The 13,367-nt window shown below is 46.2% G+C and overlaps 1 long non-coding RNA gene across 9 annotated transcripts in view; it reads left to right on the forward strand.

Moving 5' to 3' along the window:
• The window catches only part of LOC143408268 (uncharacterized), a 222,394-nt gene that overhangs the window by 72,090 nt on the left and 136,937 nt on the right, over nt 1–13,367 (forward strand). For 4 of the 9 annotated variants that reach the window (XR_013092464.2, XR_013092461.2, XR_013092460.2 and 1 more), the window contains 2 exons: nt 10,018–10,161; nt 10,770–11,406. This is a non-coding gene — a long non-coding RNA (uncharacterized LOC143408268). Of the gene's footprint in view, nt 1–10,017; nt 10,162–10,769; nt 11,407–13,276; nt 13,327–13,367 lie in introns of all 9 variants that reach the window. The other 5 variants (XR_013155604.1, XR_013155603.1, XR_013155605.1 and 2 more) reach the window with 5 other exon arrangements.

The following is a 13,367-nucleotide window of genomic DNA, read 5'->3' on the forward strand; positions in this document are numbered from 1 at the left end:
AGCTTTTGGGGACACCTCACATCCAAACCATACCATTGATGCTACCTCGTCATATTCCCATTATGACCCCAGAGGGGAGTAATGGGCTCTAAGAGGTAAAGAGAGCCAAGGTCACCAGGGGTCTTCTGGCTCCAAAGCCTGGTACTCTCCTTCCTCACTTCACCCCTGCTGTGGGAAAGCTCCTCAGAGATGGTGAAGAGATGAAGAATAACAAAGTTCAAAGCAGATTGTGCATGACAAAGAGGGCTTCAGATAAATGCTCTGGGTATCTCTGTTGAGAAACATCCTGGGGGAGCCCCCAGCCTGGCCCAGCATGTGGGTGTGATGAGTGTTTTGAGGTCATGTCAGTCTCCTCTTAGGTGTTATTGTCTATGCTATACGCTCTGGTTGAGGCCAGGATGCCCCTTTCTGGTGACCAGGCATAGCATAATATCCTACATTAGAATGTCCAGCTTTTTTTTTTTTTTTTTTACAATGTGGTTTCTTTGAGGAAGAATCTGTAGATAGCAAGTTGTGGAGGAAGCTGGTAAAGGAGGCCAGAATGAACATCACCCTGATGTCGTCTGATGCTTGTTCTTGAAAGCTCGTAGAGCATTTATACCAATCCTAGCCTGCTCCTTTTGCCACATACAGAGCAGAGCCCAACATTACAGTTCTTTCTTTAGAGGCACTGATGGAAAAATGAAAGATGGAGATCAGCTAGGGAACTACTGCAGAAACCCAGTGAGATACATTGGTGACTTAAAAGTGGCACTTGGGCTGGGTGTGGTGGCAAATGCTTATAACCCCAGCAGTTCAAGAGGTTGAGACAGGAGGATATTGAGTTCAAAGCCAGCCTCAGCAATGGAGAGGCACTAAGCAACTCAGTGAGACCCTGTCTCTAAACAAAATACAAAACAGGGCTGGGGATGTGACTCAGTGGTCAAGTGCCCCTGAGTTCAGTCCCTGGTACCACCCTCCCCCCAAAAAAAAAAGAAAAGAAAAGGTGGCACTTGGGGTCAGGAAGGAGACACAAACTGAAGAAGTGCTTCAGAGGAAGAATGAATATCTTAGGGATTAGATGGTGATGAGAAGGAAAGTGAAGGAGAGATGCTTAGGCTGAGTCCTGGGTTATTTACCAAGGAATGGAGGTGGGTGAGCATGCCATGCAGAGATAAGGGTCACAAAAGAGAAAGTTCAGGGAGACTAGGAGACTAGGAGGAGCTTGATTTCTCATAGGCTAAAGGAGTGTATTTGGAGGACATTCTCATGAACGTACAGAGAAGGCAAGGCTCTCAGTTGGTCCTCCAACTCTACCCTAAGAACTTGTAGATGTTGGTGCTGTCACCTTTGGCCCTACAGGCTGAATCAGGAAGGACTTGGAAGTGGGGAGTGGGGAGCAGCGGGCTGTACTCGTGGAACTCACGGAGAACAAAAGAAGATTTTAAACAGGCGCAAGTAGGCTTCCCTGACAGCCCATTATTTTCATGGGTTGTTAGATAGACAGTGTCACATTCAAAGTGTCACAGTGGAATGACTTGGGAATCTTGAGTTAATAGGCCTGAATTTGGGGCGGTAAATTATTAACTAGAAATATGGGGAAAGAAGATCCCTCATCTTTTCCTCTGTCTCTAGAAAATGGCTCTTGAGAAAATGCTGTGTAAATTACAAACAGGCTATTCATGAGTAAACGACCAGTTTAATATGTCATACCAATAAGCAACTAATTTTGTAACTGAAATTAAATACTTACCAATTTGAGAAGCTAAAGCTTGAAGGAGGAAGTGCTAACAGATTGGAAAAACCCAGTGAATTTTTATTCAGACCAAATTATAGGAAGCCCTCAGAGCTCCAGCTTCCTGTAGAGGTATCTTTAGGGAAAGGGAGAAGCAAGAGTGGAATCGGGGGATACCCCGCCAACTCACCCAACCCCAGCTCCCAGAAGCAGTAAGCTTCACTCTCCTGTGGCTGCTGCTGCTACAGGGAAGCTGGTGGGCCACACATCCTGGATCCCACAGAGGGCTTAGTTTATTATCTACCTGGGTACTAGCTGCTTAGTATCCCTCAGTAAATTAGTTCTCTAGCATTAACTTTTGGGGACACCAAAGTGTGCAGCAAATAGCAAAGAGCAGTTGATTAAGTTCCTTGGACTTTCCAAGCTATACATTGCAATGGGGATATAATACTGAAGCAAAAGGCAAGGGCTGTGCCCTCTCGAAGCTTTTATTCCACCACATCTCACAGCTGGAAGAGATTTCAGAGACTGTCTAGGTGCAGATGATGGGAGAAGAAACATGGAATGGCAAATAGAGCCCAGAATTGGGAGTGATGACTCAGAGTCTGTCGTTTCCAACCTACACTATCTTAGACAAGTTTATGTCACTGCAAAATGGGAACGATAAAAATAAGAACCACCTTCCTCAAAGTAAACTCTGCAGGAAGAAAGGGGGTGTGCACCATGATTGGCAAGCACTGAAAAAATGCAATTTATTCTCAGTGAGTTATTTAATTTTATTTGATTTATTGAGACAGAATCTCACTCTGTGTTCCATTCTGGCCTTGAACTTCTTAGGCTCAATCACTCCTCCTGACTCAGCCTCCTGAGTAGCTGGGACTACAGATGTACATCACCATGCTGGGCAAGATATTTTATTTTTTTAAAAAAAGGAAAGATAAGGAAGAAGTACTTATGTGTGTATCTTGAAGAAATACCAAATGCCTACCAAATTCTTTCCTGATTTGTCTATCTCCTTTTGTCTCTATGCACACTGGTATCTGGTTGCCTGACAATAAATCAGTCAACATGGTAATATTAATTAGAGTGATAGAGGCCAACATTGCTTTCAATTGGGAGGGGTTGTATTTCATGCTGGTGCATATATTATTTTTAAAAAACTCACACAAAAAAATAAAAAACACATGCATTGAAGGTCATGGCTCTCATTCTTATTTATATTAACAGAGTATCTGAGTAGTTTCCCTACAGTGTGTGCACTTCCTAAGGCCTCTGTAATACCGTCTCCACTTGAGCAGAGAATTATGCCATGCAGAACCTGGAATGATCAAAAGGGGAAGGTGTATGGGGATAATTAGAGGCTACAGAATAAACAATAATATTTATGTTCACTCAAAATCTGAAGCCAGATGGTAGTAAAATCCTTGTGTGGTCAGGAGGAGTCATTGTTTCATACAAAAGAAAAAACACATAGGCACATATTTATAATAATTGTCTTCCATGTATATGAAAAATGAAATGCATGTCTTTGCAATGAATAAGTATATATTAGTGAGACCATCATAAATGAAAACATGGTTTTCAGTAATTTTAGAGCTCTATTTCTAGCGTGAATTTTTCAACATAATGCTGACATCTCTGGTCTTGGAAATGAGAAGATACAATTCATAGGCATGTTATAGAAAGAAAACGTCAAGTGGCGTTTACAGAGTGCCTTCTGTACCTGACACTATGTGGTGCACATCTCATTAGCTCATTAATACCCACCTCTATGCCTTCTTCCATTTAGATCTTTGGACATATGACCCTCAATGCCCAGTGTATTTTTCTCGATCCCTTCTGCTCCCCTAACAACAGTTACTGCTTCCCAGTCCACTCTTCACCTGGATGTCTCATTCCCTTCAGAATTCTACCTGGGCCCAAGTTTGCCCAGGTTTTCCTTTTCCTGTTTCCCAGGAAGCCAGCATTTCCCTATCATGTGTTGTCACAGAGGTCTGTCTTCCTCATTGAAGGTCCTGGGAAGTGATCATCTCACTTTTTTCACTATTATAAACCCAGTGCACAGGCCATTCCTAGCATATTGAATGTCCCTCACAATGTTGGTTGAATGAACAAATGAATTAGTTATTCTGTGAGCTAAGTATTATTAGTCCCAATTTTCAGATAAGAGTATGAGGCTGATCAGAATTAGTAAGTGCACACACTGCTAGTAGATGTTAGATCCTATAGGTCTCCGAGTTGATACAAATAACCTGATTATTCTCTCGGTTACTATCAACCAGAGTGGGGAGTGTCCTGGAGTCCTGAAATGGATCTTTTTTCTCCTTTGCTGGTATATAGTCAGAGAGTGTTACTGAAAAAACAAACGCCTAAAAAAATCTATGGTACAGAGTGCAGCAATTAACATGGAGCTCAGGAGCAGCCAAAGCTTCTGCTGGGGACAGATCAGTGAGGAAGATGCAACTCATTCTGGGCTTTCTGAACATCATCTACGTGGTCTCACCCAGAACGCAAGCTCAAGGGAGTTTGGAGACCAGCACCAGATATATTCTGGCCCTCTGGCTGCTGAAAGACTCTTCTAAGGTATTGAGGTAACACACAAATAGGAGAAACAGTCCCATAAACCAGAGGAGACAAGTAACTGGAACAGGCCCCCAGTCTGGTACAAAAGGATCGCCTCCACCTTTCTCTACCCATGACCTTGGAAAGCCACTAGCTTCCCTCCTAAAGTTTAAGTTTTCACACACGCAAAGTTAGGCAAATGGAGAAGAATTAGGGCAGTGAGCCAGCCAGATCTGATACTCAGGTGTGTTTTGGTCTTGCCTGTTTGCCATGCATAGAATGGCTTCCCATCAAAAGTTGCCGGTTGAAGTCCTAAACCCCTGTAGATCAGAAAAACGACCTTAACTAGAGGTGGAGTCTATAGAGAGCTACTCAAGTTAAAATGAGATCATTAAGGTGGGTTGTAATTCAATATAACCCGTGTCCTTATCAAAGGGGGAATTTGGACACAGTAACAGACGTGCCTACAGGGAAAATACCACACAAACCTGGAGATGGGAAATGAAAATCCACATGATTTGAGGAAATGAGACCTGTGGCACATTCTCCCATCACAGCCCCCAGAAGGAACCAAGCATGCCAGCACCTAGATTTTGGACTTGTAGCACCCAGCCCCATGAGATGACAACTTCTGTTGTTTAAATTACTTAGTCTGTGCTACTTTATGTCAGCCCTGCCAAACCAGGACCCCAGAGCCTCTTCTCACTTTCCTCACCATTCTCTAGTTTCTTCAGTTCAGCTGCTTGGCCCATTTGCCTTGTCAGATGGTGTTTCGGGCATTAAAGTCTATCATTCCTGATGAGACCATCCCAAAGGGATTTTTGAGTGATTTCTCATACTATTCCCTGAATGTGTTTTTTTTTTTTTTTTTTTTTTTTTTTTTTCCTTTTTGGTCCTGAGTATTGAACCTAGGGTCTCATGCATGCCAGGCAAGCACTTTACCACTGAGCTACATCCCCAGCTCCCTATTCCCTGAAAGTCTTTAAAAATCTTAAGAAGCAAAGATCCAATTCCACAGGAAGTTCTATTTCAGATCCCCAATCCACTGCTATATCCGTAAATGTTTAATCCTCAGCTCTCCTTGAGGAGATGGAGAGGAAAACCCTGTTTTGTAGTATTTGTCAATTTCCCATCATGACAGATTTCAAAGCTACTGACATGCCTGAATTCTGCAAACCACTGCTCTGAGCATCAGGAAACCAGGGTCCTCTGACATTCAGGTTTGTTTTTGTCTTGCCTGTATGCCATGCATTGAATGGTGTCCCATCAAAAGTTGCACGTTAAAATTCTAAACCCCTGTAGATCAGAAAATACCTTTACTAGAGGCAGAGTTTATAAAGAGCTACTCAAGTTAAAATGAGATCATTAAGGTGGGTTGTAATTCAATATGTGTCCTTATCAAAGGGGGAATTTGGACAACCTCTGCTTTTGATTCGCCGAGGGAGTTGTGATAAGACTGTAGGTCCTGAGGTGCGTCATTTGCGAAATGAAAAGGTTCGAACAGGTTCGAGGATTGTGGGTTGGTGGCTTGGCCTCCAAACCACTGAGGGTGGTAGAAGAACAAGTAAACTATCAATTTTGTCACCAAAGGTACTTAAAATATTGGAGATCTAGATCAGGTTTATTTCAGGAGGCGGAGAGAAGGTTCCATTGCTTATTAAAAAGGCATGACTTCTGAGGTCCCCTCTGCTGAAATGGGGGAAAAAAGTGGCACTGAAGGGGACAAGGAGAAGAGCCACCTGGGTGACCAGTTATCACAATGGAGGAGCACAGACCAGAACCACTGCCTGGGCCCCAGTGACACTGCACATTTCCTGAGCATGTTTCTTCCAGAAGAGTCTTCCCACAATTTATATGAAGGAAGGAATATTTTTACCTACCCTTGGCCGGCATCCAGGTCTGGGGTGGCAGGTGGCAGCTGTTTAACAGCCGATGGTGACACTGCACAACAATTAGGGCAGGAAGTGTTGAAGGCTGCATTGCACGGATACTGCTGAGGTGGAATTGAGGTCAAAGGACCGCAGCTCCCCTAACTGCATCCAGCCCCTGCCCCAGCTAGAGCCTCCTCCACAGACTGCGGGATGTGGGAGCACAGGGGCTGGCTTTCTAAAGTAGGGAATCTTGCCTAAAACTGGAGCCTGGCCCAGGTCCTTGTGGTCCAGGGCAGGTCTTCATCCCCCCCCTCCCCCTCCCTCCCCTCCCCCTTCCCTTCCCCTTCCCTTCCCCATCCCCTTCCCTTCTCTTCCCATCCCGCCTGTTTCTTTTACTTTTTTGGTACTGGGGATCTAACCCAGGATGTTATACCACTGAGCTACATCCCCAATTCTTTTTATTTTTATTTCAAGACAGGGTTTTGCTAAGTTTCCCAGGCTCACTTTGAACTTGCAATCCTCCTGCCTCAGCCTCCCAAGTAGCTGGATTATAAGTGTGTGCCCCTGTGCTTGGCTAAGGCACTACTTTAGAGAGTGCCAGGGCAGAGAATACTGTCTTTCCTATTCATGGAGACCCTGTGTCTGGTGGTAATGTAGAGGGTAGGTTGAAGAGGAATTCAGGATCCAAGAGACCAGGTAGCAAATAATAGTGTCTCAGTGACAGATCATATACTTATCAATCAGGACGACTGTCGAAGGTGGAGTTTGTTCACAGCAGGGTCAGCCACTTGCTCTTGCTTGTGCAGCTGTTTCTTCAAACTTTCCTTTTGTTGACAATTCTGCCCTTCCATTGTCCCCAATCTTGTCTGTTTTCCTAATTGAGGGTAAAATAGCCTTTCCTTGTATGCCATATTTCTACTTGGGCACAGAATAGGATCAAGTCAATATCACCCCAGAAACCTTGGGCCACGGAAGTGGAATCATAGCTTCCAAGTTGGCTTAATATCTCTGTAGAGAAACAAGATGCTCAAGAGAATTTAGATCTAAAAAGGCAGAGTTAACATGGTGTTTCTCTTATTCTTACCACAGCTGGGCAGAGAGATTTGAGGAGATGATGATGAGATTCAAGTGCATGCAAACAAAGAGTTTTAGGCCTGGAAATGGCCTTGGGGATGGACTTTAGATCAAAGAAATCATGTTGGTTTTACCTTAGTACAATCACCTTTTAACTATCTTCAGCTTCTTTCTTATTCAAACTGCCAGCATCTCTCCCTGCAATATTACCATAGCCCCTACCTGCTTCCCCTGCTTTACCCTACGTCCCTTAGACCCAGTGTAGCCATAGAAGTAAACCTCTTACAATGTGCATTGGATGGTGCCACTCCTTTGCTCTAATGCCTTCCCTGGTACCCCATTCACTTGGAAGTTCTCAAAATAGACTCCAAAGCCTTAGAGGACTGGCTCTATATTGCCTCTCTGATCTTACTTCTCACCATTCTCCGTTGCCCCAGGACCTCCTAATTGTGCTGGGGCAGCCAGGCTCGCCTCCTGTTCTTCAACAAGCTCCTGACCTTTGCTCCACCCCCAACACGCACATGTGCTTCCCATAGATATCTGCTGCCATAACTCTCTTTCCTCCCTCAGGTTCCCTGGAGATCTCACCTTCACCCTGAGGCTTGCCTGGACCAGGCTATTTCTAATCAGCTTGTGCGTCCCTCTCCCACTCCCGCTCTGCTCTCCTTAAGCTGCTTTCCTTTTCTTCCCCACAGGACTTAACACCTCTTAGCACAACAGATATTTTTTATATTTATCATGCAGATGAATATCTGTCTCTGTCTGCTAGGATGAAGCTCTACAAGGGCAGAGATCATCCTCTCTTGTTGCCTGAAGTATGCCTGCCTCATGGTGAAGCTGTCTGAATGAAAGAGAATGTAATTAAAGAGAATATAACTTTAATAAAAAAAAATGAAGTAGTTTTAAACTCACAGGATGCTTGTAAAAACCCCACGAAGAGTCCAAATACACCCTTACAACATTTTTGCCACCATTTTTCCTTGGAGAATGTTTAATGATGTTAATGTTAACATCAGTAAGCATAAGAGTAATGAAATGCATGGAATCTCTTAGGTTGCAAAGACTTTCTTTTTTTTCCTGGTCACTCCCTACATTTCTAAGATAGGGAGGGCAAAGGTCAATAAGCCCACGAACAGATGAGGAAAGTAAGGTTCATCAGGATCAGTGCCATCCTGCCCAAGATAACACAGGTAGAAGAAGCAAGCGCAGGACTGGGATAGAGGTGGGGTAGAGCTGAGGTTCAATAACCAATGGTTGGGTTGCCTCTGTGCAGTGCCACAGTTTGACAGCACAGCTCCTGGGCTAAGAGTGGCTCTCTGACACCATGAAGATGGCAGCTGCCTCATGTAGCTGGGATGCCCCCGGAACAGCTGCAACCCACACCACAAAGAGCGTGAGTCAGCCTCATTCCTGCCCTCTCCGCAGCACGTGTTCCCTTCACTCAGTCCCTCTGTGCCCAATACCCACAGTGCCAGCGAGGGAAGGTGATACTGCCAGTAGGGCTGACCGCAAGGTCCTCAGGCGCCCTCCAGCCTGGTGACTGAGATGCCATCTGGCACCCACCACAGCTGCAGGGCCTCCAGTCTGGCCCCAGAAGGCAAGAGCACAGGAGCATCATGTCAGCAGAGGAAGGACCTACCACCATTGGGGAAGGCACCGTCAGCTCCTACATGGAGCCAGTTACTGATAGTCTCCAGGCCTCCGCTTCCTCAACTGGAAAATGGGGAGAACAAATGGTTCTGACCTGGTCATGCATGAGTCCTTGATCCTGAGTTTTTTTTTTAGCCCATGATTCCTATGGATTTGAGGAAGTTTGGGGCCCTGATCCTAAACAGGAAAACTACCAGTCTTGGGGACCCATCAGCAGGGACAAAGACAGTCAAGAAGGAGGACGGGGGTGGGGAGATCTGATGTAGAAGCTATTGTGAGGACCAAATGAGGTCAGGTGCATGGTCAGTGGTCGAATAGTGTTCTCAGTCAGAGTGGAGAGAAGATCGTCTGTCTTGAGTCTCCTCCCAGGTGTGCCACCCAGTCCTAACCCAGGCCCTTGCTTCTCTCGAAATTCTGCAGTCGCCTCCACTGTGGCCTCCTGGCCACCAATGCCCCTTTTCCATCCAATGTGCCCACTGTTGTCAGAGGAATTTTCCTAAAACACAGCTGTGCCTTGTGTCATTTTTCTGTTTGAAATCCTCCACTGGCTCCCCAGCAGCTCCCAAGTTAGATTCCAACAATTCACCCTGACACTCAAGCCTCTCAACAAACAGCCCCAACCTCTCAGCTCCACTCCACACCTACCAGTGCTCCAGTAAACCCATCTCCACTGCCTCCCGACAAGGGCTAACTGACCATCCTTGGCTGAGAACAATTAAATGGAATAAAAGGTCAGAATCGTGTTCTGGGGTCAGAAAACTTGAGTTGGAGTAGCTATGTGTGGCCTTGAGCCAGTTGAATTCTCTATAAACAAGGTTTTGATAATGGCTCTGCCCGCAGGGATGCTTGTGAGGAAAAAAGAAGGGTGCGAAGCAATGGGTGTACAGTTACCGGTGTCTTCAATAGTGCTTCTCATGACTGAATCACCCATTCCGCATGCTGACAGTTCCACCATACCCCTGCTCTGTGGACATCTTGCTGCCCCCCTGAGGAGACTCCCCTTTCTTGTCCTCACACACCTGAGGGCCTCCCTCTTTTCCTCTTTACCATGGAGTCCCTTGATTAGGCTCATTTTTCCTGCCCAGACGTGAAATCCCAGAAGGTTGGGAGAAGCCTGTTTCTCACAGGTCTGTGTGTCTTTCTCAGGATCTAGGACAGCACCCAGCACCTAGAAGGCCTCATCTGGGAAGTGTTGGATCAAAGAATAAAGGAGTGAGATTGGGGAAGACACAATAAGAAATGAAGGCCTTAGAGGAGTCAAGTTTGGGGGAAGCATCCTAAAACCTACAGGTAAGATGTCACTTTTCAAAATGGCAGACACACAGGCTGGCCACCCATGGGCTCTGAGTAAGGAATACTCTCTTTATCACAGAATGAGGTCATCAGAGAGCCCAGGCATAGCAGCTTTCTCTGTCCAGGGCCCTGTTGCACTGGAGCAGGCAGGGCATTATAAGCAAGCTGTAGACAAAATGGGGGTGGGTGGGAGGGTCGGCCTGGCTTGAATCCTTCTAATGACAGCAAGCTCACTATTCCAGGCGGGAGGGCTGTCAAAAAAACGGTCTCCTGTTGCAATTCACCTTGGTTTGCTGAGGCATCTTAAAAAGTCAGCTGTTCTGGCCTCTGAAAGGGAAAGTTGAGGCTAGTCCAGTGATTCTTAAAGTTGATCTTCAGAAGAGCAACAATGGAGGACCATGACGGCTCCTTAGGACATACTGACTCAGCCACTCTGGGGACAGGTCTGCCCTCTGTGTTGTATCTGGCCCTCCAGGAAATTCTGAGGCGTGTTCAAGTTTAAGAACCAAAGGACTTCATCCCTGGGGCTTACAAAGTTGTTTCCATTTTTGTTGGTAATCTCAGTGGACTTGATTTTTCTTTTCTTTTCTTTTTCTTTTTTCCAGTGAATTCTTAGGCAGATGCCCAGTGTACAAAGTAGAATCCAGAAGAGCTCCTCTGTTGGCAGAGGGACAGGGGCCCACCCACTCTGACTGCCTCCTCTTGCACAGTCTGCTCAGTATGAAGCTCTGGTCTCTAATACCTCAAGGTGGCCATAGAGTTTGGAGTTGGGCCTTGCCTAGGCCCATGCTGCTGGGGCTGATCCCCCCAAGAAAGCATCTTGTATTGGCATCACGCTAGAGACCCCAGCAGACACCGCTGTGTATCTATTCAGGGGCCTGAGGCAGCATGGGGCCCAGAGTCCTCAGAAAGGGTGATCCTGAAGCCCAGAGAGCCCTGGCAAGGAGGGTGGCTGAGGCCCCAGGGTGCAGACAGCGTGGGCCTCCTTACTCCAGACAAGTTGGCCTGCGCCACATTTGAGGGTACGAGGCGGGAGCGGCCCTGTGTTTTGGGAAGGCGGCAGTCACACTTCATTTTCACGCTGGCTGCTTTTGGAGACAATATGGCACCACTCAGATTTTTATATCCTCCCTTTCATGAAGCTCAGCAGATCGTGTGAAGCAGTCAAGAGGCCTGCGGAAATATTCATCTGGACCCACACACTCGCTCTGTCTGCCTCTCCCGCCCTGTCTGTGTGGACCGGTGAGTCACTTGACTGCCTTTCTCATTTCATTTTGTAGAGAAGAAGAGGAGAATGAGGGGAAGCCGGCGGGGAGGGGATGGGGATGTTGGGGAAACCCGTGGTTAGAAAACCTCACAGCAGAGGCCACATTGTTGGAGAAGCAGAAGTTAGAATGATTTGGAGATTGTTATATGTGACAGATGATGGCGAAGGGATTCTTCAAGGGCACAGAACAAGAGAGAGGGCAGATATTCCTTCCCTGGCCTGAGGTGGCAGAGATCATATCAATAGCAGAGGGTGGAGTGGAGACAAGAGAGTTAAGGGCTGTGGCCCTCAAGTCAATGTGAAAGTGCCCATCTTCCTAATGCCACACAGCCAGGCAGAAGGAAATCTCCAAGGTCTGGGGCACCCCACCCAAGTCAGTTATGTAATGATGTCATTCTCCAAAGGAGAGGAAGTACCATGCTGTAGGCAGGCATTGGTGTTTCTCCTGTGGGTCCAGGTACTGTGAAACAGGACCAGGTCTCTTCACATCTGCAAGTAGGAAATAATAATCTTGACCCCTTTCTCTTGCCCGGGAACATTGAAAAAGTGCAAAAGGCAGGGTTGATCACATTAGAAATTCTCTTTTGTCTAATCTTGCCAGTTACAAGTGCTTTTATCCATGATCTCATCTGATCCCTCAATCAATCCTGGCCACAAATTGTTATCCTTTTGAGGAAATTGAGTTTGGAAGAGTTCAGACTCTCCCAAGGTCAAATAGCAGCTCAGTGTGGCCCAGGTTTCTTGATTCTCAGTTCATTGTTTGCTCCTGGATCCCTCCACCCACCCACCCACCTTTTCATCTGTGAAGTGCAAAGTTCTTCCAAGACAAAGATCAGTCCCATGGTGTCATCATGATTCCTTATCACTCCACATCTTTGCAACTTCAACAAACAATTTCCCACTCCTGGAACCCAGTGCTTTTTCTCCATAAAGACTGACTGTGTTTCCTCTGGACAATGTGGCAAAAGATTTGGCTGTGACTTTTGCTCTATTTATCCCTGAGCCCAGACAGAATTCCTTAAGATTCCACGTGGCTTATTCCATTTGCTAGATCTCAGTTGGAGTCAGTGGGAAGCATTGCTTTCCTGTGGATTCCAGAGAGCTTGACTCTATGACCTTTCAGACTGTTCAAACACTGGGACTGCATGACTTTATAACCTAGAAGAAAAAACTCCTAAGGCATTTCAGGGGCAGGGGGCTTCCCAGGGGAAAGGGATTGTGGCACGTGGTTGGAATTTGCTGAGTTGAGATGTAGTGGAGAACCGTGTGGGCTCAGGTACAGGGAAGCTCTGGAGCCAGGGACCTCTTCCCACCTGCCTGTATGGTGGCAGTCCCTCACCTGTCTCTAAATTCCCTTTCCACCACACTTCTGAAATAGGGGTGGTAACAGCTGTCTGTAAAATGCTTTGTGACCAGGCAGCAAGCATTGTACTGTGGCCAAGTATTATGGAACAGATGAGCTTTGCCTAAACTCATCCCCTAAGGCATTCATGTGTGGAATATTTGGAGAAACACAAAATGCCTTTGCTAGAAGGGGTTTTAGCAGTTATTGTGCCAAACCATCTACTCTCTTAATATATGCCCTCTATGCCACTGTCAGAGCGAGGCGGCCTGGCTTGAATCCTTCTAATGACAGCGAGCTCACTATTCCAGAAGGTGGCTCTTTCCTTTGTTGCACATCTCTGTCAGGAAGGGCTGCCCTACAATGAATGGGAAACTAGTTGCTTTTAAGTTTCACTGCTCTTTACTATTCCTATCCTTTAAGGGATTCCTCAGAGTAAATCCACTTTCCATCCACATTTCTATCAGTAGATTGAAGGTGGCCTCACTGACCTTTCTTTTCAGGGAGCCTATGATTGCTTTTTGACCTGGTGTGCATGCCTTGTCCAGTGAAGGTGAGAAAAAAGTAATCTGACGTTGTCTCTTCCGGTCCTTC

This window comes from Callospermophilus lateralis, chromosome 10 (genome assembly GCF_048772815.1).
Source record: "Callospermophilus lateralis isolate mCalLat2 chromosome 10, mCalLat2.hap1, whole genome shotgun sequence".
NCBI lineage: Eukaryota > Metazoa > Chordata > Mammalia > Rodentia > Sciuridae > Callospermophilus > Callospermophilus lateralis.